The 26535-nt window shown below is 39.6% G+C and overlaps 1 long non-coding RNA gene across 1 annotated transcript in view; it reads left to right on the forward strand.

Annotated features, from left to right (window-relative positions):
• The window catches only part of LOC140699001 (uncharacterized), a 54594-nt gene extending 28951 nt beyond the window's left edge, over positions 1-25643 (forward strand). Inside the window, exon 6 of the long non-coding RNA XR_012077021.1 lies at positions 25500-25643. This is a non-coding gene — a long non-coding RNA (uncharacterized lncRNA). The remainder of the gene's footprint in view (positions 1-25499) is intronic.
• Positions 25644-26535: the final 892 nt, after the last annotated feature.

The following is a 26535-nucleotide window of genomic DNA, read 5'->3' on the forward strand; positions in this document are numbered from 1 at the left end:
TCCAAGCATGGTGCTCTGCATGGGGTGGAGACTCCGTAAATGCTGTGTGGATGGAAAAATGAGCAGGCAAATGAGTTTGTCATCCAAACCCAGATGAGCTGTGCCATTTATTCCCCCTACTAAATTTTTGATTTATATTATATAAATGCATAAGTGCAATCATCTCTCATATGTTGGTATTTTTATTTTAAGTATTAGCTTTCCCACTTTTCAACTCTTTCTGTCCTCCACCTACATCAGCTTGTCTCTTCCTCTCAGGAGATCTGCCATTTCCTAGTGAGAGGACCATAGTAAGTGTACTGTTTAATCTCTTTAGTCCCACGTTCCTCATCTGTAAAATGTTCAAAGGCAGACTACGACCCTGTGGTTTACTTGACTAGTGTCTCCTCCATCCCCAGGAAAAACAGAATCCCAATCTCTCTCTGCCGTCTTATCCTCAACCCTTTTGTTGTACTTTTGTTGCCAAGCTGCTAAAAATATTGGAGTTTGCCATCCCTGAATTAGATGACATATAGCATTCTTTTTAATAAAAGGTTTGGACCTACAATTTTATGGCCTTGAAGAAGTCAGTTAATCTCTCAGAGACTCAATTTTCACTTTCAAAAAACGAGGCTGTTGCTTTTGTAACAGAGGTAATTATGTAAAGCACTTGGCTCATGAATGCTCAGAAAATTGTACCTTTTTTCATCAACTATATTGAGATATAATTTACATGTAATAAAATGTATGCGTTTTAAGGACAGTCTGATGACTTTTGAAATGGGTGTACAGCCATGTGACCACTTCAGTTCACATATGGAATAGCTCTCTCACCTCAAAATGTTCTCCTGTTACTCTCTGCAGTCAACCTACCCCTTTACCCCTGGCTCCAGGCGAGCACTGATCTGCTTTCTGTCACTACAGATTACATGTGTCTTTTTCTAGAGTTCTGTATAAATAGAATCATACAGCATGTGCTCTTTTGTGTCTGACTTCTTTTGCTCAGGATAATGTTTTGTGATCCATTCATGCTTTTGTGCGCCTTGGGGTTTGTTTCTTTTGAATAAATGGTAGATCTTATTTTACTAATGTTCTTTCTTTCTAGGGAGGGCTTTGCACATCATGTATTTTGTAGATATCACTGTGGATGGAAACAGACACACAAGTAGGCTGAAAAGATGAGCAGAGGCCACGTCACACAGGGCTTCCAGACTGGAAGGAATTTAGATTTTATTCAAAGGGCAGTAGAAAGTGTTTTAGGCAGGGGAGTAGCGTGCTTTTGATTCTAGAAGATGACTCTGGCTGCCATGTGGACAGTAGATTGAAGAGAGGCAAGCATGGAGTGAGAAGACCATTTGGGAGACTGCAGCAGAAGTCCATGCAGAAGTCCAAGAAGCTGGCTGAGGTTGAGGCAGTGAAGATGAAAGGAAGTAGACAGACTATCGAGATAGAAAGTGATGTTCAAAAGTACAAGACTTCCTCATTAGCTGTGGAGAATCAGAATAAGGAAAAAGGAAGAATCAAGATTGATGGCACTGAAGTCAGAATATTCTTCCTCAAGTAATTGAAAATCCCACTCATTTAAAATGTGGACTTTATCCATCATGGGACCTTCAAACTTAGAATTCTTCATCACTGCTCTATTGCTTATAGGAAAAAATCCACTCAGCGCAGCATAAGGCTAGTCTCAATCAGTCCCTTGTTTCAATGTCCATCCTCACCTTTTCACCTGCAGCTAGTCATTCCAAGCTGTTCATTCTTCTGGGAACATGGCATGCCTACAAAACACATTCCACCCCCTCTGCCTAGAATGGCTTTCCAGCTCACATCCATAAAGCCTTCTGTATCAGCAAGGTGTTTCCAAACCCCACGTGATTTGCTCTTGCCCACCGTATATTAATTACTACCTCACCATATGTTATATTTGTATGTTCCATTAACCAGGGGCCTCTTGAGATTTAGAAAAAAATCTAGTTCTTATTTTATATCTAGATTTGCTCCTAGCACTATCTCTGGCACTTTGCAGAGACTCAGAGTTTCTCGAATGAGTAAGACATGGGGGAGGGATATTTGCCAGCTATTGGTAGATGGAATCACTCCTGCTAAAAATCAAGATGCCATATTCTCTCTCTAAATTAGAATCCGAGACCCTCAAATGCTCACCAAAAAAGACGATAACACGATCCACACATTCATCAAACTATTCTCTTGACGAATACTCGCTGAGCCCAGATACGTGTCTGCCGTGGCTCTAAGCAAAGGAAATGGGATCAGCAAGGCCTGGATTCTCAGAGATGTGATGTTCTTTTAAGAAGAGACAAAAAGTAATCAAGCGTACAAAAAGATGCATAAGGTAAATCACTTCAGGTGGTGATAAGAGCTGTGAAGAAAAGAAATGAAGGGCAAAATGGTGGCAATGAATGGTGCTGGTCTTTAGAGGTGATTAGAGAAGACTTCTGTGAGCCAGCCACATGGAAATCTGGGAAAAAGTTTCCCCATCAAGCAGACCTTCACTGCAAAGGCCCAGAGTGGGGACTGTTGCGGTGCATTTGAGGGGGAAAAAGTCAGTTATGTGCACTAAGCTCTATTTCCAAATTCCATGGCAGGGTTTATATTGAAGAAAATCAAATATATTTTGAAACAAATTTGAAGTGTCATTAAAATTATACTACATAGCTAGATAGCTCTTACTCCCCTTTCTTATCTTGCATTACCAATAACTTTGTTTTAAAAAGATTTTATGGGCTGTGTAGTATTTTCATATGGATGTAACTATGGTTTAATCAAATCTCTATGATAAGCATAGACAAAAAAACCTGTATGGTAAGCATTTTTAATTCTAAGCATTTTGTCCATACATGATTATTTTTCTCATGATAGATTCTTAGAAGAGAAACTGCTGGGTCAAACGAGTTGAATTCACATGACCAATTTGCTCTTAAAAAAAATTTTGTGACAGTTTACTGCCCCACCAGCCATGCACAGGTAAGAGGGCTGCCTTAGCAGCAATAATGGAGTTTAGATACCTGATTAGGTTTCGCTTGTTTTGTATCATATGAACAGGAGAATTATGCAAGTTACTCCCAAGCAAAGCCACAAATGTGATTGGAGCGGCCATCATTCAGACTGCCTCCATGGGCAATCTTCCTTCCGCAACTGTTTCTACAATCATCAGGGCTGTAGGTGTAGCCTTGAGCTGTTCGAAGCGGCTCAGGATCAGCCAAATCATTCTCAGGGGACAGAATGAGAGAAACACCCAGTAATGAAAAGCTCACGTGGCCATTTTCTGATTCAGCTATCAATTTTTTCCCAAGTATGTTACCTAGACAAGGTCTAAGAGTTCCCAAGCTTTTTGAAACTGATTACCAGCAGTATAAAAAAACAGCCAATTTATGGGAAAAAATCACTGAAGATTCAAAGGAGCAGCCATTGCTAAATCTACCAGCTTCTGCTTCTTAATGACTATCTCAATGAAGCATTGGTCCTTCACTGTCCTTGCCAAAAAAAAAAAAAAAAAAACAGTGAAAATTCTATACATGAGTGAGAAAAAGTAATCTAAAGGCAAGTTTAAAATTCTTGCAAGTTTTAAAAAGTAATAATCAAGTCATTTAAAGTCTCTCTTGCAATCAGAGGAATTTACAACTGGGAGGGTTTTGAGATACCATCTTGACTTACGATTTCTTGCCTTTGAAGAAGCCAAGGCCCAATTTTAATGTAGAAATATTTTCAGCAGTGCTGATTTGATAGTAATAACTCTCTTAGTTTGTTGTTTGAGAGCATACATCATGTCAGAGTCCATAAATTCAGAAATCCTTTTTAAGTTTATTTCAGTATTCCACAAACAAATCTACACCCCTCTTAAAAAGAAGGATGTATATAGCAAAACATTATTTATTCAGTCTACAACATAGATTACTTGCAAGGAACTTCAAGTCCATTTCTTGCCCCTTCTCCATCTTAGGAGACTATTGACTGCAGACTGGGAATTATTGAGCTCATAATTAAACCGATGAGGAAAACTGAAGTGCATGAAAGTCTTGTTAATTATCTAAGTCACAGAGTTAGAAAGGAGCTAGAAGAGGAACCCAAAGGCCTGGCTTTTCCTCTAAGGCTCTTTTCTGGGCTGAGTTGGAACCAGAGCTAAACCACTTATTAGCAGTGTGATCTTGGGCAGGTCACTGAACCTCACTAAGCCCCATCACCTTCATGCATGAAACGAATATTGAATTACATAAATCATGTGGGTGCTTCCTCTGAAAGCACGATGCCTGACCTAGAGCAAGTGCTCTATGTGCATCTGTTTTATTATTATTATTATTATTATTATTATTATTATTATTATTATTATTATTATTATTATTTTGATTATTCCTTTTCCACAATATCTCTGCTTCAGGCTTTGTGATGAACGAATTAAAGAGCCTCAAATCTTCTTCATAATTTCCCTGCCAGAACCCTTTGCTTATCAATTTTTAATTACCTGATGCAAATCCATGTAATTCAAGGCTGCAGAGATGCCTTTTAATTTGGAAAGGAAGAAGCGGTTCCTTCTCTGTGACTTACAAACTAACCTTGCCTCCTGGGTATTTACATAAGAACACAAATACATTTGTCCAGAAACTGTGGGAGTAAATTGCCTTTAACTCTTCTCCTGCAATTATGTGCTACACATTTGCATCATTTGCAACTATCTCTTAGCAGAGTAAAACTGTTTTTAAAAAGTGAAACCTTGTATATCTTGACTTGTAGGATCATGAACTTGGCTGAAAAAAAAACAGTATTATTTTTGCTAGGAAAATTGGTCTATGTACTGGGTTTCCATTTAAATACATTGCTAAGGAAAAACCAACAAAGCATAAAACAGCAACATCCTGGTTTCTCAACACTACCATTAGCGCGTAGACAAATTCAGAGATTTCCTTGCCTGTCTTTTTTGCTGTAGTGGTCACTAGGACAACATGCAATCAAAATGTTACCCTAAAACAAATTAGAGCAGGAGCTAAGAACTTGATTACATTTTACAAAGAGGGCTCTCATGAGTTTATTTCCAATTGCTTCTCTATATGTACAAGTGACAACATATCTGGTGCTTTCCCTTCCGGAATCTACGTGCATATCACACATTATCATGCATGATGGAGAGGTGCTTTTTGGAGACAAAAATAGGTAGGAGAGAAGTTTTCACTATTCCTTTGATGTAAATCTTAAACTAAACTGACACAAGTCATATTGGCTAAAAGCTTTCTGAATCTGATGCAGTAAAATAGTTTGCCAGCATGGGACACAGTGAGCTCCACCGTCATAGTCTAAAACCTGAGTTACGTGAGAACTGGAAAGACAGGAAAGTGAGTGAGCGTGTGGAGAAAATGTCCCGGCTGTGCATTCACAAGACAGGGACTGCGTCTTGCTTCAAACTCGGGCGATTTGATCTCAGACTAATCACTTCACCTCTTTGAACACTTACGAACTGGGGATAATCATCATGTCAGCCAGTTTTGCTTCTTAGGGTTATGATGAGAATCCAACCAGATGATAACCCTAGCAGGGTTTTGTAAATTATAAATGTTCACAAAACCATGTAAGCGATGTACAAGCGATGTACAAGTCTCTCTTAATCAGTCTTCACATTTCAGGGGAGAAATCAGGTAGGACATAAAGGCAGACTCAACTCTGATTCCTTATTTTCACATGTAGTGAAATAAATCTCATCTGAGAGAGAAATAAAACAATGCTTTTATTCTTGCATCATTAAACAAACCAAAAATAAGATCTCCCCTCTCTGCGCATTGTGATCTAATTGTACTTTGCTGTATTTCATTTCCTCTGTAGTGGACATTCTTATCTGACTATCAAAGGTTGGGGTCACAATGTTGAAACTCTATATTCCCTTTTATCTCCCACTTCTCTGGCAATCTGTTTGATGCAATCAGCATCAGAACCGCCTTATCTGCCCTCTAAAATATTTTTCTGTTAAACACCAGATAATTCAATTGAGACAGAAATTGCTTCTTAAAAATAACTGAATGTATACAGTTTCCTTTTTGATGTGTACTGGTATTCAAATGATAAACTTTCTTCTTTGGGTATATATCCCTCTGTGACCTTTTAGAAATTATCAGCAGCTTTAAAGGCATCACTTTTTTTCAAAAATTTTGAACGTGAATTATCTAAGCCAATACCATAATAAAATATGTTATTATCTAATTTTAAACTAATGATCAACTTAGAAAAAAACCTCTTTTCATGCATGTAATCAGTCGGGGCATCCCACATGGTAAGAAGTATCTCTCCAATAAGAGCTGGAGTGTTTGGAAAGGGGGATATTATTTGTTCTTTTTAGCAAATCTGAATTTCTTCATGTTCATGGAAGTCATCAGTTACACTTAATTTAAATCTCTGGTTAATATCCAGGGCCCCTGGCTCCCTGGCTCCTGGGGCACATATTACTTTCTGAACATTGCTTTAGAAGGATTCTAGTGCCCATGTGCTCACAATAGAGAAAAACAAAAAACAAAAAAACAAAAAGAACTGAAAGGTGAAAATCCTTACAAATGAATTGCACAATGAAACACAGACACAGCGTGTTTTCTTAGTGATGCATGGATGCTTCTGGCTCACAGGGTGACATTCGTGCTGCTGTACTAGCAGCCAGAGTGGGTCTGGTGGCAGCACCCACATGTTCTAAGCCTGTAGGCACAGCCAAAATCATCACTGTGTGATTTACCAGAGAATCAGTCTGCACTCGGTCCTTTTAAGAAGAATAGTGCCTGTATCTGAAAATCATGAAGCACGCACTGTTGGGCGCCCTTGGTGGCTTATTCATTATTCTGTTTGGTGGACTGGTGAGGTAGAAGAATAAAAAGAGTTATTGTTCACATAGCCCTGTGATTTGACTCAGGCCTGTTTAAAGGGTAGTTTTTGTACCATGGAAATGAAGAGTTGATCCTGCATGGCTCCTAGAGTAAATATTTATACTTAATTTTATCTAAGCGAACATTGGACCCAAACATTATTTTTTCCCCCTGGTATTTTCTCTTCTCATTAAAATCTCTGATGCTGTTTTGTCATAGTTTCCACCCCGACTCAGGGTCTCATGCTCATTATATGCTAGCTCTGAGTTTTGGGACAAAGGTCACTTAAAGAAGAGAAAATCATGTTATATAAAACTTGGGGAGAAAATTTGAATATGGCAACAGCAACTACAAATCTGTTGTAACTATACTGAGTTCTGACTACTTTTTCTCTAGGGAAAATTTCAAGATGTCAAAGAAAATTCTTTAATGGGTAAACTTTTTTATTTCATAAAACATTGTCTTTTAACTTCTTACTGATTTATCTTCTTCTGGAAATGTAAGAGATTGCTTAATGACATATTGACTCTTGCCTAAGCCACAAGCCAATTACTTCCCTTTCCAAATAGATTTATTGCATGGAGGGATAAGGATCCTGATGTATAGAAGATATAAGTAAAATTTTAAATTCATTGGGAAAACATAACAAAGCCATTTAAACGTGAAATCAGTTGTAAATGACAAGGTTAAAAAAGGAGGTGAGTTATATCTTTTATAGAATCAAATGGAAAAATTGGACTAGATTAATGAGAAAGATGTAATAAAACTGTAGCAATAAGGTAACACCAATTGCCTTTTATTAAATGCTTTCTATGTGCCAGGCTTGTGCTAAGTATAGTCTTTCAGCCATAAAAAAGAATGAAATAATGCCATTTGCAGCAACATGGGTGGACCTAGAAATTACCATACTAAGTGAAATAAGTCAGACAGAGAAATACACGTACCACATGATATCACTTATATGTGGACTCTAAAAAGAAAGATACAAATGAACTTATTTGCAAAACAGAAATAGACTCACAGACATAGAAAATGAACTTACGGTTACCAAAGGGGAAGGGGGGAAGAGGAATAAATTAGAATTTGGGGATGATCAGATTACACACTACTATATATAAAATAGGTAATCAACAAGGACCTACTGTACAGCACAGGGAACTATATTCAATATCTTGGAAAGCCTATAACAGAAAAAAACCTGAAAAAGAATATATATATTTATGTATAACTGAATCACTTTGCTGTAACCTGAAACTAACACAACATTATAAGTTAACTATACTTCAGTTAAAAATGGTTAAAAAATATCGGCACATAATCATCATATTATACAAGTTATTCTAAATATTAGAATGAAAAGGAAAGCTGCCCACTCATTCTTATGAGTCTATCAAAATTAGACAAAAATAGTATTTAATTGGACAATTATAGACCTATCTCACCAAGGAACCCAGATGTAAAGAACTTCAATAACATATTAGCAGAATAAATAAAATATTGTATTTAAAATACATAATGACCTACTGTATAGCACAGGGAAATTTATATAAGATCTTGTGGTAGCTCATGGTGAAAAAGAATGCAGCAATGAATATATGTATGTTCGTGTATAACTGAAAAATTGTGCTCTACACTAGAAATTGACACAACATTGTAAACTGACTATAACTCAATAAAATAAAATAAAATAAAAACATAATGACCAAGTAAGATCTGTTTCAAGAATACAAAAATAGTTACCATTGAAACTTTGTTGGAAGCATATTCAGGCTCAAGAAATAAGAAATTTGTAAACTTGTCTAGAATGACTTGAACCAACAGGCATTTTCTTTACTCAGAGGAATCTGGAGGTAGGCAGTTAGCTGGTGGTTTTGGCTCAGCAGCTCACCAATATCAAGACTGATGAATTGTGATTCATTAGCCTTTTTTTCCTCATGGTCACCTAAGGGCTACTGCCATCTCCAGCGCTGGACCCAAGTCCAAGAAAGGAAGGAGGATAAGAGGTGAAGGGATCTGTCTGCCACATTTCCTCCTTTTATTTTCCTGGAGTCTTCCTGGCAGAACTCCACTTACAGGTCACCAGCCAGACTGGCCAGAAGGCCACTTGTAACTGAAAGAAAAGATGAAAAGACAGCGAAGAATATAGTCATAGTTTCCACCATTGCCGCCTGGAACAAAACCAGGATTCTGTTTGGAAGGAAAAGAAAGAGTGAATATTGAGTAGACAACTAGTTGTGTCTGCCTTAAATACCTAGCAAAGGAATTCACCATATTAAGAGATTAAATGAGATGATATATGTGATCATCTCATTAGTGCAAAAAAAAAAATCATTTGGTAAAATAATAACAACTCAGTGAACTAGAAACATTAGAAAAAAATTTTAACCCAGTGAAACAGAACATGTCAAAACCCTCTAGCAAACATCACACTTAATGCTGAAACCTTAGGAATATTTCTCTTTAAACTGAAGAACAAGAAGGGGATGCCCATTATCTCTGATACGGCAGGTAATAAATAAATTATAGTTCCTTCCTTCCTTCCTTCCTTCCTTCCTTCCTTCCTTCCTTCCTTCCTTCCTTCCTTCCTTCTGAAATGCTATTCATCACTTAAAATGAAGCAGTAGGTTTTTATCTATCAACATGGATACATCGCAAACATACATAAAAATATCGAGTAACCAAAGGATATATGCTGTGTTATGTCTCTGATGTAGTTTGAAAATCTAGACAATATTACTACATATTTTTAGGAACATCTGCACTTGTAGTAAAAGTAGAATTTGCAGCACCTCTTTGTCGAGGGAGAGAAGGAAGGGAAAGGGATAGGTGGCAGCTACAGGAGGCTTTTACAGATTAGAAATATCTTCTTCTTTTTTTAAGACGTAAAGCAAATATGTCAAATTGTCAGAATGTGTTCAGTCTGGATTATAGTTACATGGTTGTGTCTTTTAAATTCCTTTCTGCACATTTCTGAGTTTCATGTGTTTTATAAGGATAAAAACCTCCAGAATGTCTTTCCCTAGAACCCCAAGAGTGTTTCGGTGTCTTATCTGAGGTGAGACACCCAGATCCCAAGCTGTAAGGGGGTGGGGTGTGCAGAGCTCAGTTCCCCTGCAAGTTGCCCTGGACCCTCGGTCTCTCACCTCCCACCCTCAGTTAGCACCTTGCTGAGGCCCCTGAACTGGGAGCCTACAGTTGGTTCTGACTCTGTGGCTTCTACAGAAATCCCCTTCACAGTCTTCCTGGGTGGGAGGAAGACACTTATATCTCAGTTTCACTCCCAGAAGATCAATTTACAGCAGAAACCAATTGCTTCAGGCCCCAAGTACTGCCCTTGACCCTTCTGCTAGGCAGACATACTGCCATCTTCTCCAAGGCTGAGTCACATTTCCCACATGGGCCAAGCTGGAGAAGCCCCCTTCGCAATGCTAGCAGTCAGCTACTCCTTCCCACCTGCCATGACCGCAAGGCTTCAGGAAGGATCCTGCTTTCTCTGGAGATAAATTCATACAGGTTCCTCTCTGCTTTTAAGTGCTTCTTGAGGCAAGGGTTCTGCCACCCCTGTTGTTACCACCACTATGTCCCATCAGGGGAGTGGTAGGAAGAGTAGAAGGAACTAGAAGCTCCATGGAACCATTTGCACTGGAAAGGCTCTGGCTACGTAATTTGTGGGGCCCAGTGCAAAACAAAAATGTGGGGCTCCTTGTTCACAAAGGTCCTCTGGAACTGCACTGATTACACATTCGTGAAGCTGGTCCCAGCACCTGGTCTACTTCTTGTGACCTGTGGTCAGCTCTCTCACCTGCTCAAAAATTGTCTCTCTAGCCTACCTGCACTTTCCAGCCAGACCCCGAAAGGATGAAATCTCTCCCTTCTCACTCACAAGGGCCACCTCACTGGCAGTGGATGATTGGCTGTGGAAACACCCACGATCATTGTTTCCATGGCCAATCATAATAGAAAAATCATCTAAACTGGTATATTTCCCAAGGTCTAGACCAACTGTCATATGTTGAACATTTTATTATCTCATTTAATCCATATAGAAAAATTTATATGTTAGCATTATTATTCCCATTTTATAGACAAAGAAACTGAGACAGACAACCATTACACACAAACTAGTTGTAGCTACCCAGACCAGCAACACCAAAACACGTCTGCAACACTATCCATATTTGACTTGTCTTTCAGTTGCCAACCTAAATGTAATAATAGCAAAATACATATACAATGATTACTACGTGTCACTGTTCAAAATGCTTTCTAAATATTAACTCAATTTGTCCTCACAACAACCCTGTAAAGTAGGTATTTTTATCTTAATTTTATAAAAGGGGAAGCTAAGCCCAGAGAGGTTGAATATCTTTCCTAAGCTCACACTGCTAGCCAGTGAGCTGGGAATTAAACTCCAGGAGTCTGATTCCAAAATGCCTCCTTTTGACTACAAAACTCAACTTCCTCTGGGTAACTTAAAAATTAAACCAATCAAGGGAGCACAGAATTTGCTTTAGAGTTGTAGAGAGCATGGGTTTCTCACCTCCTCATCATGCAAATTACTCCTCACACCCTCTTGCTTTTAGCAGTGGTACTGTGGTTCCTTCTGGTAATTCTCTCTCATCTACCTTCAGCCAAGGTGGTTTGAATTGGGACTGACCCAGGTCTGCTTTAAAAAATACATCTGGATTGCCTTAAACTAGCCAAGCTGTCTCCTCCCTTGAATCGCTCCAGCAATCGGAATCAGGATGAGGAGAGGCTAGCTGGTGTTTCTGGGGGGAAAGGAGAGTTTCTTTCTCCACCATTGTAATTGGCAGAGTATGGATGTGAAGCCTGAATCTGATGCCACCTCAAAGCTCCTAGAGGCAAGACTGAAATTCACAAAGCCTGAAATGGAACTCACCCACAGGAAGCAGAACCAACGAGTCAGACGCTCCTGACTTTGCTAGAACCATGGATCAAGCCTCACCTGCAGGCAGCTGTACCTGTGGACCTTTGAGTTCCCTGAGACAATTGATTCCTCTTTTCACCTTAATCCATTTTGAGTTGGTTTTTCTGTCACTTGCAGCAAAAAGATTCTTAACTTACACAAAAGTAAACAAAATGAACAAGAGCAATAAAAAATAGACTGTGTTCTCTAAGAGGTATAAGAGGTATAACCTATTCCTTTCTACTTAAGGAGTGATGGCCAATCTGAATTATTGAAGTGGCTGAATTCACCTGACACTAACACAATATTGTAAGTCAGCTATACCTCAGTAAAAAATTTTAAAAAATTAAAAATGGCTGAATTTATCATTATTCAACAGCAAGAACGGAATAGCATTTCATTAACTTTGGGGATATCACTAATAAAGTATTTAACAGCAAAGGGAGACATCCTGTGGATCTTAAATAATCTATGTCAATTTTGTTTTTAAGCAAATGACAAAGAGTCACCTTCAGTCATTGCTGTAGTACAAGGGACCTGCTCAAATCTGTTTCAAGAATTTGTTAGATTTACTTCTTAGGATGGCTCAAACGCATTCTATTATGCCATTAGTCCTCCCTTTAAAAAAGTAATTCTGGGATCCCTTTCAGGGTAGAAGTTCCATTTATTATTTGTTGGTTAGATGACCCAAAGCTTCTATGTATTATCTATCACGCAGCATTTACATACATATGGAAAACAGTCACCTATAGCTGTACTGGCTCAGTTCATGGCAATGCTCGCCTCACATGTGGATTCTCAGATCCGGGAACTAACTCTCTAATCCCCTTTCCCCAGCTGAGGCTGAAGCCCAATTTCTTCCGTAGCTTTCCAGCTACTACACTTGTCGAGTCATTATGGTCTACAACAGGGGTTGGCAACTTTGTCTGTAAAGGTCAGGTAGTAAATATTTTAAGCTCTGGGAGGCATATGATCTCTGTCATAACTACTCAACTGTTTTTCTGGCATGCAAGTGACCACAGACAACAGGTAGGTGAGTGGACGTGGCTGCGTTCCAGTGAAAGTTTCTTTACCAAAACAGGTGGCTGGTCACATTTGGCTCATGAGCTATGAGTTGTCGACCCATTGTCTAAAATGAGGACATTTTAAAGTGTGGAGCAGACATCTCAAGCCTGTGAGATTTCTGTTCCCTAGGTTTGAGTGGTTTTAAGTGGTCAGGTTATTTTGATTTGGGGGAATAAAAGCAAGTATCTTGATTCCTATGACTATTTCTTCTGGTTAGCATTGGCTGTAATTACTATTCCTTGTCAAATGAAGAGAGTATGAAAAACACAACTGAATGAGTACCAATAAGTGCTTTATTTGTATGGCATCCTTTAGTTCTCCTTATAGCCCTAAGAAAGATATGTGTTTAGAGGTAGAAGAGCCTAGATGGAAAGAGGAAATTTATACCAGTGAGAAAATGAATTTGGACAGATAGATCTGATTTCAAGTCCCAGCTTCACCTCGATATTCCATGTGCCCTTGGCTAGATTTGATACCCCTCTCAACTTTAATTTCCTCATTTATAATTGAAAATATAAAATTATATGGTGATTATAATTGATACCATCATCTACACTTCAGAGATATTTTGAGGGTTTATTGAAGTGAGCAAATAAAGCACGTAGCACAAGAACGTGGTAAGCACTCATTGAACTTGAACCATGCCATGTTTTACCCTTGATGGTGAAGTGACTTGCTGGAGGTCACACCATAGCATGGGGCAGAACAAGGATTTGCACCTCAGCCTGACTTCAAAGCTTGTGAACTTTCACTGCATTAGACTGACCCTCAGCTATAAATTTGAAATGGTGGCATTCAGTGCATGCATGGAAATTGCTCAATCTATTAAAATATGAAATTTCCAAAGCCAATCACATGACGTGAATTCCCTTTGTTGGGCTGTGGAAGCTGGATAGGTGCATGTTTCTGGAAGTAAACACAACATATCGGGCATAGCTCATGGCTGAAGCTGCCATGGAAGAGTTGATTTGTCTTTCCTCCTCACATAGACACTGTGGGAAATACTCTTGACCTTCTAAATCTGGTTCAGAGTCTCTTGCTGCCAAATTCCAAAATAGCCATAAAATGTGACCTGCACTTTTAGCCTCTCAGGAATCTCTCCGTGACCTCAGAGGGTCTGGCCACAGACAGATGGGGTGGAAACAGGCCCACTCCCTTGACTCCTGCCCTCTTGAAAGAGGCAGGATAAGATCAGATCAACAGCTTCCAACCATGGCTCATAACATGCCTCTGATTATGTCAAGGACATTCTCAAACAAGATGAATTTAATTTATGAACCCTACAGCTGGAGATGGGTAGAGAGACTCTCTGGATCTACCCCCTCATTTTGCAAATGTGAAAACTGAAACCCAGAGCTGTTAATCACAAGCCTGACTCTTCTTAATTCGTCTCATACCTTTTCCCCACACCACATATAATTCTGGAGGGGGAAAAAGCCTATATTAGGGTTGCCAGATTTAGCAAATAAGCACACAGGATGCCCAGTTCAATTTGAGCTTCAGGTAAATAAATACTTTTTGGTATAAACATATCCCATGTAATATTAAGGACAATATTGGAGGCATGACAATTACAGTAAATAATCATTATTTATTTAAAATTCAAATTTAACAGGGCATCCTGGATTTTATCTGGCAAACCTAGGCTAAATCGAAGAAACACGCTGAGATTTCTACCTTCTGGAAAAACATTTGAAAGTGTTAAGTTAGAAATCTGGCTGATGTGGTGAAAAATTGAGTGGACAGGAAGAACTCAGACCTCATTAAATGAAGTTGAGAACAATCCATAGCTAAACAAGAAGTAACATGAAGCTGAACAAGGAAGGAAGGAAAGAAAAGAAAGAAGAGAAAGGAAGGAGGAAAGAGTGGAAGACAGAAAGGCGAGACCGTGGGGGTCTCCCCTCTGTCGATGTGCGCGCTGCAAAAACAATGCTCAATTCACTGCCTTTTTTGACTTTGCCCTGTTCACCACCTGTCCTTCCCACTCCACTGCGATTTCCCTGCTATACACAATTACATTCTTTCCTCTCCACTAAAACAGAATTATATTTGAGTTTTTAACTTTAAATCAAAGCTATACATGTCAGTAATTTAAAACTCAAAGATTATCAAAGGGTTTATAAACAGAAACTTTTGTCTTTTTCTCCACCTCTTGGTTTACTCTTTTCAGAAATCACTTTTAAACTTGGCATCTATTTCTAAGGTGACCAGTTGTCCCTGTTTCCCCAGAACTGAGGGTCTTCATAGGACTTGGGACTTTCAGTGCTAAAACAAAGACAGATCTAAACAAACTGGGACTACTCATTAGTTATGCTACCTCTTACTTCAGAGATATTTTTGTCTCTCTAAATAATATCCCTTATTTTTGCTTAATGTATCCACTTAAGGCATTATCTGTTGATTTCCTCCTTTGAGACGTAAGTATTTATTTTGGTTATTTCCAAATGGCTGGTAAAACACCTTTAGCCTTCAGTTCAGGTTCACCAATTCAGCCTAAGTGGCTTCACAGAGGATCTTCAGAGGGAATACGTTTTCTCTAATCAGAGAAAGCCAGAATCACATTGTGTGTGTGTGTCAAGGAGCCATTTTATTTTCCCACTGAAATACTTTCCCCCACCTAGGAATCCTTTTAAATATTCTTAACTTTAATTGCCTTTTTACCCCACAAAGAAGTCAATTTAAATTAAGCAGAATCCATCACTGTGATAATTTTTTAATGAGTAAAGATAATGTACTGTACAGAAATTGAAATGAGGTGTTCCCAGGATCATTTACAAAGTCTCAAGAAGTCCTCCTAAGAATCAGCTGAAATTAATGAATGTCAGTCTCAAGGCCATCAATAGCTTATCACTGAAGATGGGGTTCAATGAAAAAAAAAACCCACAATAATAATAGTTACACTTTCCAATTTGAGCATTTAGCTCCTTTCATCCCGAGATCTTGAGGAATTTTATAAACATTAATTAAGCCTCATAGGTGTGATTTGTTAGATTAACTCACTGATAGCCATCGAGAACTCTAAACGTGCACAGTCCTGTTGAAGGGAGCCGGATAGAAAGGAGAAAGAAATTAGCATCGCAGGCAGGCTGCCACCCTGGGCTAGAGCCCCCAGCATCTGGGGGAAGCTAGCGAGAGGAGATGTGCTCCTCAACTCAGACTTCTTGAATGAATGCTGATCTCAAAACAGAGTGACCATAGTTTGGTGTTTCCTAATCTCCACTGAAATCTCCCCCTTCACAGCTTATCTGAGCCCCTCTGTGCTGCTCTGTCCTCATTACACAGACAGACATGGCTTGTGAAATGAGTGCCTTCAGTTCAACAAGAGACGTTGTTATGCTCTATGGGAAGCCAGACATCTCTTTGGTGAAGTTCTTTGGGCAGCAGATATAGTCATGACACAGATTCAAGAGCTAAGGTTTTATTTTGCGGATTTTTCAGGCCCGTCTTGGGGTTGAGAGTACAGAGAAAAGAATCACTACACTTTGGGTACTACAATGTGAGCAATAGGTTGCCTTGAGACATTTCTTTGCTCAGAACTCAAATAGTTGCAAATTAAAAATACATTCTCAATGATAATTTTCAATAATGGATTGAGTTTATGGAGGTAAAAGGGAAATTTCTGTCCTCCACCCTGTGAACTGAGGGGTTGATTAATTAGAATGAATAATACAAGCTCAGTACATTGAGGGATATTGTCTTGTTTTAGCAAATCCTGAACTGAGAGGAGTCAAACATGATGAGATTGGGGAATCGGGAGAGACAATTCCCCACAGAGTCTGGGATTCTACCATAGAATTGGAACCCTAGACTTGAACTTTTCCCTCCTGGATCAGCAAATTCCAACCCATTAAGAGAACTAAAGTGACTTGAGTAAGTTAAAAAAGCTAATTTATGACAGGTCCAGGACGGGAGCCAATGCCTCTCTCCATCCTGATCCCTGTAGCTCTGCTACAAAACCACATGGACACGATGGCTGTTTTCTTCTAACATTGCACTGGAAAAAAACATTTTCTGAAGGAGAAATGAGAAGTCAGTTTTGTTTATCTGACAAACATGAAATAATGGATACAGTTGTTGGACCTTCCTTGGGAGAGTGATAATTGTTTTAAAAAATGGCCTCTTGCATATGCTAAGCAATGGAGGAAGGCAGCCAAACATCACAGATAAGCCAGACTGAGAATTTACGGGGATCCACATAATTTATCAAACGTTCAACAAGAGATATCAGTTCCCACTTATCAGCCATCAAAAAGGCCCCCCCAAAAAAGTCAAGTAGGGAAAAAAAGGTAACAGATTGTAATATTTCATGAAACACGAGTATGCTATTGGGAAAAAGATTATGAATAATAGTATCTTTGGAAACAAAGAACCATAGGCAGAAATTCCATTTACAACAACCCCCCTACCCCACCAACAGATAACCATCCAACTGTTGATCAAATTTCACAGGAACAAGCAGCTCACTAATTTATGCGGCAAGCCTTCCCTTGCCACACCGGTTGGGTCATTGGCATATTCTTCAGTGTAGGGCTCTAATATGATCACTGGCATTGTATAATTGTTGTTCCATTGGCCAGCCCTGCAAATATGTGAGGTCTTATTTTCCGGGGCATGCTGGGTTTTCTCTGTGGGTTTTCCTTTTCCCCATACTGTCCAAGATCCATTCTCTGCCTTACATGCCCTGGTATGAGTCCTCGGAAGCTGAACCCTACAGAATGCAATGCGGGGCTTTCTTACCAGTTGATTCCCCTTTGGGTTGGTCAATGGGAAAGACCCAGGGGAAACTGGAGGTCAGAAGGAAAGAGAGGTCAGTGAGTTCTTTCCTGTACCTTCCTGACCTACATTTTTGGTTGTGTTTATGTCCTTCCATGATTGCAGCTCCTGTCCAATAGCCTCTCCTCTGTAAATCCTTTAACCTTGTCCACAGGTCTGTAAACAGCCACTTCATTTAAGTCCGTGAGCCATGTGACTTAAATTCTGTCTCCTACTAGGACTTTTATTGATACCCAGGTTAAAGAAACGGCCTCTGTTTCTTGAACTTCTCAATTAATATGCTTTTCTGAAACTCTCATTATTTTGGTTGGTTTTATCTGGACACACTCGAGTTGGTCAAGTCCTTCCTAAAGAGTTTAACCCCTCATGGGCCAGAACTATCCAGATTTAATCTGTTAGTGCATCACTTTAACCTCTCTCATTAACAGTATCTTTTCTCTGTTAATTCATGCTGTATTTTTCTGAGATTTCTTTTGTTTGTTTGTTTTGGCAGCTGTAGTTCACTGGCACTTCATGTGGAGATTTCCTTCAATTAAACTCCTAGGTTTTTTTTTTTCCATGTGATTTTCTGTTCAGCCAGATCGCCTTCCTCTTATATAATTTACTCCTTGTCAGGAGTTTGAATTATTTAAAAGACCTGGCCTTGATATTAACATGTTGTTCCCAAATGGGCACAGGGCACAATATTTTAAAAAACACTTTTAGAAAAGAACATTTTAGATTATCTTGTCCTAGACTCTATTTGCTCTTGGAGATGGCGTCATAAAACTTTCATGAATGTTAACTTCCTTTAGCTTCCATGGCCTTATTTCTCTGTTGACTAGTTTTCCTTTTTCTCCTCTTTTAGTTCTAAGTGTTTTGCAAGGTTCTCTCTAAGACCTTTGTTACTGCTTTCTTTGCAAAACAAAGACACCTCTATTGAAGGCCTATTCTGTGCTCATCATTGCATAAGTCACTCTGCAATTCACCCCCTCAAAAACCTTTGGAAATACCTGTACCCTTATTTGATTGATGAAGGACTTGACATGTATAAATATACTATAGAAGAAAAGTGAAGGGAAAATTCTGCCTTCTAGGGATAGGCCAGACCACGTAGGAGGCAGTCTTTTAAGGCACGTTGCCCTGGGTGAGCTTGAACAGCCTTCCTGCCCACATTGCTGCACAGTAGTGAGATGAATTGAAGGAAGGGTGCTGTACATGTGGATGGTCTGGATGCTAAGCCGCCTGGGTAGTTACTACTGATCAGCATAGTCATTTCATATTTGTCAGAGTGCCTTAATGGTCAGCTCACTGGACAGAGGGCCCATTTCTCATATTTCACCAGAGTAGATAATTAAATATTCCCCACCTTCAAGGGACATCTACTATTTTTACCACACCAATCTTCTGTTAAGGAAAGAGAGACTATGACAGCATTATTTACAACAGTTACAGGTATATGGATTAATGGAAATTTTTTTTTTGCTCTTTCAATACATAATTGACATATTAATTATTAAGAAAACTGAAAACTGGGAGGTAGAGAAATCCTGATGAACAAACACAAATTGAGTATAAGATCTAAAAGCAAAGCATTCTATGCTAACTGCACATGATTAGGTCTGGGATAATATTATTTTCCCATTGTCAATTGATAAAGTAGATTTTTATAACATGTGTTAAAATATAATGCTGTGTTTATGTTGCCCATTAAAACTGGCAAGTAATTGAGAGGCTCCAAGATTTCAGTATTTCTTAAAAAGTAAATTTAGGTAAGGAAAATAACACTCACATTCACACACACACACACACACACACACACACAGAGACACACAAAATAAAACACTATGCCATGCCCACCCTGTAATTTATCAACTGGGAAAGAAATTGGCATGTCTTTTCCTGCTGATTTATTGGTTAATTCCAACAATTCACTGTAGAAAAGGCCAACAATGAATTACAATGTGGGAAAAAAATTAAGCAGAGCATTTAGAAAGGTGTTTCAGTATACAGCCTTTAGAAACAACTTGCGTAGCTATTTTATAGCCAGTCTCAAAGCAACTGGTGCATGTGAAATGCAGTATACAGCACAGGATATATACAAGAAAATGTCACATGTCTCACTTTTCGTATTTAAAAGGATATGCCATGCCAAGGGAAGATTAGGCTTCTGCTTTATCTGCAAGCTAGAATCATTAGATCTCACTTATTATTTGTTTTGGGAATCATGTTGGAAGGGCAGTAACAAATGTGAGTCATCTTAGAGGAGCCAGTGATGGACATTCTGCTTTAGTGATATAGACATTCATCTTTGATCCAAAGAGGGCAGAAACACTCATGAGGTGGAACAGTTGCTGAAAATTTGAACTCCTGTCACTGCCAGGCATCCTCTCTCCAGCCCAGCCCCCACACATCCAGAGCTAGTTGAAGGAGGAAATTTCCCCACCCGAAGTCTCCTTTTCTATTTTTTCAAATATGGTTTAACAAGCCCATTGCCTCTATTTGTTGTCCATTATGAGTTCCTTTGAAATGACTTCTGACATACGTAGTGGTTCATTTTATATGTTAACTTGGCTGAGTCATGAGACCAAAACCAAATATTTGGTCAAACATCATTCAGAATGTTTCTGTGAAAGTTTTTGTTTTTGTTTTGGGTGGGGGATAAAATTTACAATTAAATCAGTGGACTTTGAGTAAAGCAGATTGCTGTTTACAATGAAGGTGGGCCTGGTCCAATCAGTTGAAGGCCTGAATAGACTGACTTTCCCCAAACAAAAGAGAATTCTGCAGCAGACTGCCTTCAGACTTGAACAGCAACATCAGTTCTTCCTGGGGCTTCAGCCTGCCAGCCTTTGGACTTTAACAGCAACAGTGGTTTGTCCTCAGTCTTTTGGTTCACCCTACAGATTTTGGACTTGCCAGCCTCCATAACTGCATCAACCAATTACTCAAAATCAATTTCTTTCTCTCTCTATGTATATCCCATTGGTTCTGTTTCTCTGGAGAGCCCTAAATAATAAAATGTACAAAGTAAATTGTAGCTTAAAACTGTAGAAAGCATTGTAAATATGATTTATAGTATTAATGTCAAAAACAGGAATACTAACACTTTTTATAGGCTTCTTTATTGTTACTGTGATTCAGGTGGGAAAGGAGAGGAACAAATATATATCGAATGCCTACAATGTGCCAAGCATTATGCTTATGTATTTATTTGTTTAATAAATACCACTGATTTTTCACAATGTTCCTATAAAGAAGCTGTTATCTCCTTTCTACAAATGAGAAAAAGGAGATCCAGGAAGATTAAGCCACTTTCTGGAGGCCACATGGCTAGTGTAGAGCTTCTGTGTAGCCATTTGAATCCAGACTCTCTCTCTCTGTGTTTGTTTTTGGTTTTGTTTTGTCTATTTGAGTCAGTGCTTTCTCTCCTCTTCCATGCTGCTTTCTCAGGTAACACAGTAAGTCCTGGCAGAAACACGTCTGTATACGCCTTTGTGAATGGAAGCTACCATTAGTTGGCACTTACTGCACTGGGCATTACTCTAATAACTTTTCCTATGTCATCTCTAGTCCTCATTTTAACCTTGTCAGCAAGGTATTCCCTTTTGACACTCAGGGAACCTGAAGCCTAACGTTGAATAACAGACTTCAGGTTATACAGTTAAGCTGGGATTCACGCCCTGGTTGGTTTATCTGACTCCAAAATCCACCCACTTCCCTCCTACAGTAAGCCACATGCTCATTTCCTAGGAATTCTAGGCCAGCACCTTTCCACAAATCAGAATCCTTGTTTTTCAGGCAGAAGAGCTTCCATGTTGTTGAGTTTCCTTCTCACTGGCTGGAGGAAACAGTAGAAGGATTGCTATCTACTGAGTAGGAAAAGGAAAAGCAGTGTTCTGCAGAGAGGGCAGAGTAAGTGCTGTAGTTTCTACAGACATGTTCTTTCTGTTAACAGCAGGGTCTGGGGTTGCCTCCTCCCCGACTCTTTGCTTTCTGTTAGAGTAGCGGAGCTTGTGGGAAGGACTATTTTGGTCTTCCTGGCTCGTTCCTATCAAATGATCTATCCACACCCACCTTCCATCTTCCTGTTCGATGACTGTCTGATCTGAAAAACAAAGAAGGTGAAATAAGCAGTAAGGGTTATTTTCCCACCACCACTGTTTCCTAATCATACCTAGACATCATTGTCTTAAGTCACGTACATATCTAGAAAGAAAAGAGGAACAAAATAATATTTCAAAAAAAAAAAAGATTCAGAAATGATATTGAAAGCAAGGTGAGTTCTTGTGGATGGGTGAAATGTGGATACCTCTCCTGGATGTTTGTAAATGTGCAGAGAAACCTCTCTTGATGCGGGAGCAACGATGTGCTTTTTGATGTATATGCCTCTGCAGGCTTCGAGAAGGTGAGCCCATTTTTTACGGTGGGAGAGTGACAGAAATCTATCAACCTGGCTTATCATCCCACAATTACAGCAATTTATAGTGTGCTTTCCACAAGGTCACCTGTACTGGCAACCAAACAAAAGCTCTCTCCCTGCCTTTGTTCCGAAGAGACCTAACGTGCTCACTGGAACTCAGGTTATCCAGGATATTTTTCAATTAATTTGCAGCCACTTGGGCTTAGCATCTTAGAAGACTGGTGTATATGTAACATTTTTCATTGGCTGGAAACACTGTCACAACCTCCATGTTATAGAAGAGCTGCTTTTCCTGTTTCTTTCCAACTCATTTCATTCAGCTTTTTCTTTCCTCTTGAGATAAGGAACTTGAAGGGAGAAAAAAAGAAAATTCCTTGCGATTTCAAGAAGGAGCTTTCCTTTCTGATAAACTGCCTCTATTTTTCTATCATTGTCTGAAGTTGTCTGAAGCAATTAAGAGCATGGCTAATTCTTCTGAAAGGATGTAGAAACCTCGGCGTTTAGTCTGGGACTTCCCTGAAACAGAGTTGGACACCAGGGTCTGGTTTTTCAACCCCCAGGAGCAGTTTGCAGCGGGAATGGGTGGAGACAAGGACTGAAATTTTTAGGTTGAAAATGTGCTCATGGACATTCTAAGGGAAGACACTGGAAAGGTCCTCAGTCGGCCTTCTTTCTCCATCACTGTCTCTCTCCAGTGCTTTGCTTGCCACGAAATGTTTTCTGTGGCCACTGGCTGAGGTGCCTGCCTTCCTCCCTGCGCTGCTCGCTTAGGCTAAAGGGCTTCTGCTGTGTTCTCCAAAGCTCCAAAACCATCCGATCATCTCCCTTATCTTGGTGCACATTCTCGAAGGTTCTCAAATCCATTATCCCATTTGCCCTTCAGATTTGAGGAGAAACCTGTCATTCAAACACCTCCTGGCTGAGAGAATTTTTCAATCTATTTCATCCATTCAGGCCACAGGGAATGTTCTTTTTCTCTTTTTTGGTCGTTACCCACCTCTGGGTGCCACTGTCCCCTTACCCATTTTAATTTTCAGTTGCTTTCACTGTGATTTTTTTCTGCCATCTTCTTTCAGCACTTTGGGGGGATATTGCTGAGTGAATAAAAGACAGTGTGGGCTCTGATATCAGACGCACTTGGGTTCAAATCCTGGTGTCTCCCCCTGACATCTGCTTCCTCAGTCTCCCCACTTGCAACTGTCACAACTCATAGGGAAGATATGCTCAGATTTGGAGCGTGCTTAGGATAGGACGTCCCCACATATTTTTAACAAATACAAATGGTAGGAATTATTGTTTACCTAGAACTTCCCCTCTAATCTCCCCCTTTTCCCTCTGTCTTTTGTTTTATTTTTGTAAAGTCATGTGTTGTGTGCCCTGTTATTTAAATGAACATAACTGCCACAAGTGAATTGCATACTAAGAATCTGGGAAACAATGTGTTGATGCAGTGCATGCATTTTACAACGGAGAAAACTGACGCCTGTGGGCATACCCCTAACGTCAGAGCTGGAAAATGTCTTCTCCTCTCTCCAGGGTAACACCAGATCAAGGAAATGATGGGACACATTGTCTCAGATTGGTAAGCAAGCTCTTCACAGGAAATGTAATTGGTGCCACAGGTCTGGATTTGCAATCGATCAAGTTCAAGAAGCAAAATAAGTGGGTTGGGAAGGTGAGCAGCAGCCAGATTAGTGAGCAGGACTGGGAATGCTGACCCAGGGAAGAAGCTATTTCCTCTCCTCTACCTTATGTGCTTTGGGTTACAGACACTCTTAGCTCCATGTGTGGCGACAGTAGCTGAAATTTATGTTTTTACAGGCATGCACAATCTAAACCACTATTAAGTTCCCCAGAAATCCCATAGTCTACTTGTGAGTATCTGTTGAGGCAAGTTAAGAATTCTATCTAACTCTCAAGTAGCTACTCATTTACTAGCTTTCTCCTAGCCTGGTTGAAATATTCTGAAGATTTTCTAATTTCCTTTTCTTTAAATCCATACCAGTCAACCTTTTCCTGATTAATTCCGTTTCTCAGAGACATTGAAAAGAGAAAAAAGGGTATTCTGGCTAAAGGAGAAATATGTTTCCAAACAATATGCCAAAGTATCTTATGCTTATGCTTGCCATTTTGTCCTGCTGAATTTGGACCAGATCTCAGAACCCTTCCCAAGAAGTCCCCAGATATTTCCTTTCAAATCGACTGTAGTTGTTGTATAACAGTGCTCATTTATATTCCATGTGTTCTACCTTTCTCAACTTCCCTTGGAAAGACTAGGGCCATATGGCTAGTTCCACCCAATGGACAGAGAGTGGAAGTGATGTAGTGTGACTTCACTTAATTTTAATTGCCTAGAGCAATCAAAAGCTAATATGATCCTCTATCTACGCCTCTTTCACTGCAGCATACTTGGAGGTCATGTGTCCCAGGATGCATAGCTTAAAGAGGAGAGATAGATGCCTCATGTGCACAGGATTTTACATGAACAAGGTATACCTGTATTGGATACACCACTGAGGTTTAGGATTTGTAGCAGAAGACTCAGACCTCACTTGATTAATAACATATGCCAGGTGAACCTTCTTTGCGATTCCTCCTGGTCACTAAAAAGATAGAGCAGCCAGCTTTAATAAATATATGGTCAGCTGTGGGTAAATGGAGTCAACCTTCTGGACCTAGAAGTCCAGGGAAATGCAAGTCTGCACACATCCTGAGTCTGCACCTGAACTACTGATGGGCTTCCCTCGATGGCATCTCTTTACTTTCAACAGATCTAATTTTCATAGATGAAGAAATAAGGCCCTATGAAGTCAAATGGCTTGCCCAAGGTTACACAGTCAGTGTATTAGAGATAGAAGCCAGCTCTTCTGATTCCAGACCCAGGAACTCTACCTTCCATTCTCTTTCTCTGCCTCCCACCTCCCTCCACGTTGATGACAAATGGGAGCAGTGGTGACTCCAGCCATAGATCTGTTTCCCTTGATAATGTGGAATAAACAGCCAGACAACAGCAGTGCACACACTCCAAATTACAAAGACCATTAGTTTAGTCTTAAGAATTATCTTTAAATCTGCAAACTCTGCCTCCCATTAAGGAGACCTTTTTTATCCCACTCCAAACTAGTCATTGGGTTTAGCAAGCAAAGATTCTCATTGCAGCATCAGGCATGACTTTCTCTCCTTCTTGATTGATTGATTAATTAGTTATGTGTACTTGGGTCCAGCAGGGAGCCCAGTGACAGCTGTGACATGAAAATTACCAGAAAGTTACAAAAATAAGTAGCAGTGTTGACTTGCTGAAATGTAGTACCAGGGATTGATTAGAAACAGACACATATAACGATCACAGCTTGAAATCACCTGTCACTGATGAGGCCTTGAGAAGAATTCTTTTGATTAGGATAAATTAATTCAGTTCCAATCTAATCCCCTGCAAAGAAAGTAGTGAATATTCTCTAGTCTTATTTCAACTTTTTTTTTTTTTTTTTTTTTTTTTGTCTAGAATCCTGGAGTTTAGAGGAATAACGTCTGTGGAGACAAAATGATCTTTGGAAAACTCAAGCCCAATCAGACAATTCTCTGCTTAAAATCCTCTAATGGTCTCTTGTTGCTTTAAGGATAAACCAACTATTGTAATGGCCTCAAAGGCTCTGTCTTGTCCAGGCTTCAGCTTCCTCCCAGCCTCACCATATATCCCCTCTCCCCCTGCTTCTCTGTGCTCCAGCCATACTGGCCTTCTCTCCTGACCAGGTCCCACTTTGACCACCACCCACCACAGGGCCTTGGCACATGCGCTTTCCTCTTTTTGAAATTCTCTCCCTTATCAATGCTTTCTTATTCTTCAGGTCTCAGATCATATCACCATCTTAGGGAGGATTTCACTGATCTCCTGACCAAAGATTCTCTCTACCAAATCTCCCTACCAAAGATCCTCCTGGCATCTTGTTCCTCCCTTCATAATGCTTGTCACAGATATAATTCTACATTTTTGTGTCTGTGTGTGCAACTACAGAATTAAATTTTCCTTCCCCAAATTAGAAATTGCAGTTCCACAGGGACTGAGACTGCCTCTGTTTTCTGCTTATGATGCTTTCCTCCAGCAGAGTCCTCCTCTGGCACAGAGCAGGCCCTCAATGTATATTTGAAGAATAAATGAATGAATGAATAGCTCAGAGATAGAGCCTGGTATAAAGTTAATAGAAATCACAACCAGCACTTTTTTCCAGGGCTTTTTTGGACAAAGAAAATGAAAACATAGATAAGAATCTTAAAAGAAACCAAAGTTGAGTGTGCTTTCTAAGCAGCAGATTCCCTGATGCACAAATAAAACAGCAGCTGCAAATTCCATCTTTCAGATCTCACCTGTATGATTCTCAGATGGTTTAGCAAACCTGAGGCATTCATAATTCAGAAAAATCTGAAAGTTGTCTGGTGCCTTGCATGCCCAAGAAAATGATTACCTTTGTGCTTGACAATCTCTTCTGACTGCAATACTATTACGAGCAAGAGGGCATGTGTATTAATAGTGGGCAGTTCTG

This window comes from Vicugna pacos, chromosome 10 (assembly GCF_048564905.1).
Source record: "Vicugna pacos chromosome 10, VicPac4, whole genome shotgun sequence".
NCBI classification, from domain to species: domain Eukaryota; kingdom Metazoa; phylum Chordata; class Mammalia; order Artiodactyla; family Camelidae; genus Vicugna; species Vicugna pacos.